General features: G+C 44.2%; 1 pseudogene across 1 annotated transcript; it reads left to right on the forward strand.

Moving 5' to 3' along the window:
• Positions 1 to 1,677: 1,677 nt before the first annotated feature.
• On the forward strand, positions 1,678 to 2,581 carry LOC116563250 (annotated as a pseudogene). The gene has a single exon (XR_004274301.1). The product of XR_004274301.1 is annotated as a ferritin heavy chain pseudogene (transcript).
• The last annotated feature ends 1,213 nt before the right edge of the window (positions 2,582 to 3,794 follow it).

Consider the following 3,794-nt stretch of genomic DNA (forward strand, 5'->3'; position numbering starts at 1 on the left):
ACCTGTCTCATAACCCCACTAAACACATACAAAAGTCTGCAGATTTAATAGCTTCTCTTCTCATAAAGGGGCACCAACATTGCATCCAACTATCAAGACATAATCCTGTTACTCTTTTCCTACCGTCAAGCAAGGAACAATTTCATACTCTCCTAGCTTGTGATCTTGATTGGCAAATAGCAATGGCTGACTTTATTGGTAATAACAGCTTCCAAGTACCAACCTCTAAGCTCCTGAACTTTTTACAAACTCTGCCTCTTAAATTTGTATCTATTGTTGTCTCTGAGCCCTTGTGTCACACCATTACTGTGTTTACAGATGGTTCAGAAAAAACTGAAAAGCAGCTATAGTGTAGCAAGATGCCACGCAAAATTGGCCCCACAAAGTCCAGGAACATTTTAAAACTACACAACAGACAGAGTTAGGTGCCCTGATATTGGCCTTACAAACTTTTCCTCACCAAAAAATAAATATAGTGAGTGATTCTGCTTATGCGGTGTATAGTATTACTCACTTAGCTCTTGCACATGTGAAGGGCATTACTAATGAATCTCTACTAACTTTGTTTCTTACAGTGCAAGAGCTCCTCTGTGTCCATCGTCACCACCTTTATATCACACATACTCGCCCTCATTCTACGTTACCTGGTCCCTTATCAGAAGGGAACACTTGAGCTGATGCTCTGGTACAACCACAAATGTGGTTTGCAGACTTTCCTGCATTTTTGCGAGCTCAAGCTGATCATGCTTTTTTTAATCAGAGTGCCCACAGTCTCAAACAATAGTTTCCATTTAACACCTGCTCAAGCTTGCATGATTATTAAAATTTGTCCTAATTGCCAACGGCATTCTCTCTCTCCTTTTTCTTTAGGACTTGGTGCCAACCCATGAGGTCTAGTGCCTAACGCTATCTGGTAAGCTGATGTTACTCAGTATCCACCCTCTGGATGTTTTAAATTTCTCCACGTTACCATGGACACTTATACAGGTTTAATAAATGCTACCCCTCAGACCAGAGAAAAAACTAAAGATAAAATTGCTCATTTTTTTGAATCTATTATAACTTTAGGCCTTCCACAAACTACAAAACTGATAATGGGCCTTACTATCTTAGTGCTCAATTTACATGTGGATTGTAACTTCAACACATACAACACAAAACTGGTATTTCCTATAACTCAACTGGTTAGGACATTGTTAAATGAGCTCATTAAACTCTTAAAGTATATCTTAATAAACAAAAAAGGGGGAATATGGGGCTCTCTCCTTGAGAGCAGGACCTGTTGTTGGAGAATCGACCAGCAATGATGGTGATGACTTGGAAGGCACCAGACATTACTTGAGGACAGCTAAAGAGATTGGATCAACAAGCAACTACCCAGCTTGCCACGGCGGAAGCCCCTGCAACTGCAGAGAACCGGTTTCTTATGTATCTGGTAGTAATTGGGAAACTTCTCAGAAAGTAAGACAGACATGGATGTTAGGGTAGCTGGTAATTCTTGTCCTTTTCCAAGTGTTATCAGCTCAAGAACATCTTTATTAGAGTCATGTTCTAAATCCCCCTGTTTTTAATGTCACTACATGGTGGGATGCTGACCTGCCTTTGTCATCTAATGATACTTCTTGGACAGGAAGTCAATCGATGCCCCTGTTTTACCCCTTAATTGAAAATGAGAGAGACGTTCTTCGCCCAGAGTCGCCGCGGTTTCCTGCTTCAACAGTGCTTGGACGGAACCCGGCGCTCGTCCCCCACCCTGGCCGGCCGCCCACAGCCAGCCCTCCGTCACCTCCACACCGCGTCCTCGGACCGCCTCAAGGCCCCCCGCCGCCTCTCCAGCGCCGCGCAGCCACCGCCGCCGCCGCCTCTCCTTAGCAGCCGCCATGACGACCGCATCACCTTCGCAGGTGCGCCAGAACTACCACCAGGATTCAGAGGCCGCCATCAACCGCCAGATCAACCTGGAGCTCTACGCCTTCTATGTTTACCTGTCCATGTCTTACTACTTTGACCGCGATGATGTGGCTTTGAAGAACTTTGCCAAGTACTTTCTTCACCAATCTCATGAGGAGAGGGAACATGCCGAGAAACTGATGAAACTGCAGAACCAACGAGGTGGCCGCATCTTCCTTCAGGATATCAAGAAACCAGACCATGATGACTGGGAGAGCGGGCTGAATGCGATGGAGTGTGCATTACCTTTGGAAAAAAATGTGAATCAGTCATTACTGGAACTGCACAAACTGGCCACTGACAAAAATGACCCCCATTTGTGTGACTTCATTGAGACACATTATCTGAATGAGCAGGTGAAATCCATCAAAGAATTGGGTGACCACGTGACCAACTTGCGCAAGATGGGAGCACCCTAGTCTGGCTTGGCAGAATCTCTCTTTGACAAGCACACCCTGGGAGACAGTGATAATGAAAGCTAAGCCTTAGGCTAATTTCCCCATAGCCACAGGATGACTTCCCTGGTCACCAAGGCAGTGCATGCATATTGGGGTTTCCTTTACCTTTTCTATAAGTTGTACCAAAACATCCACTTAAGTTCTTTGTACCGTTCCTTCAAATAAAGAAATTTGGTATCCAAAAAAAAAAAAAAAGAAAAGAAAATGAGATTGATTAATCTTAATGACTCCTTGTGTAGTATCCCTCTTTTTGTTTTTCCACAAATAGCATATGACAAGTGTGTTACTCTCATTCCCCAGGAGTATCTGTACTATCAGCCCAAAAGGGATGCTAAGCTTGCAAATTTGACCTTTATTTCTGCTGTTACCACTAATCTTGCTGAGGTCTCTAATGAAGCTACGCAAGTGCCTGATCTGCCTATATGACATCTGAGGAGGGACTGAAGATAGAAGTTTGAGGCCATCTGTTGGTCTCTGTGCAGACAACCTGTGCTGTGCCAAGGGCCTCTGTTTGATAATAGCACCTCACTTGATTCGAGTTCCCATGGTTATCTTATGTCTGCAAATCAGACTACTGGATTTAAGAGTCTCTCTAATAGTCACCTTGTCAGAGTATTGGCTTTCAGGACCAGTATTACAACTAAAAGGGAAACAAGCTTTAAGTCCTTCTCATATCTGTTAAAATGTGTGCTCCGAATGAAGAGACCACCCCGACAAACAGGCTTTGTGTGAGCAACAAAGCTGTTTATTCACCTGGGTGCAGGCGGGCTGGGGCTGGTGTTAGCGAAGAGGGGTGGGATGGGAGTTGGTTTTATAGGTTTGGGGTGAACCATGGAAAGTTACAGAAGTTATAGTTGGTGGCTTTTTGCAAGCTGGAAGGGGGTCATAGGTTTGCAAGCTGGCACTGGGTCATCGGGTGTGGAGTCAGGTGGTTGGGCCAAGGTCAGTTACAAAGTCCAATGGCCTTGTCAGTTGAGGCCAGAATAAGAAACAATAGAATAATGTCTCAGGTTAGTTAGGCGCCACATAGGTTGATCGTTCTTTCTTCCAGCTACTTCAGGTTTTCTAATTCCGGAAGGCCCTCCCAAGGTATACGTGGGGGTCACCATGCCAACCAAGGCGTGGTGTGGTCAGACCAAACAAAACCCATATTTGGAGACTAGGTCTTCCTTTTTTGAATGGTTTCTTTCACATAGTGAGTACATTACTAGTGGTGGCAGCTATACCTTCTTTTTGCAGAATAATGTTACTGATACAGTCCTCATTTGTACTATACACTCTAATACACTTCTGTTTGGGCAAGGTGTTCCTAACACAGAGCAGACTTGATCCTTTTATAGTATTAATGTCTCTTCCAGTACCTGGTATGATACATGCTTGTCTCAT

This window comes from Sapajus apella, unplaced genomic scaffold (assembly GCF_009761245.1).
Source record: "Sapajus apella isolate SASKATOON/1434 unplaced genomic scaffold, GSC_monkey_1.0 scaffold34, whole genome shotgun sequence".
Taxonomy (NCBI): Eukaryota; Metazoa; Chordata; class Mammalia; order Primates; family Cebidae; genus Sapajus; species Sapajus apella.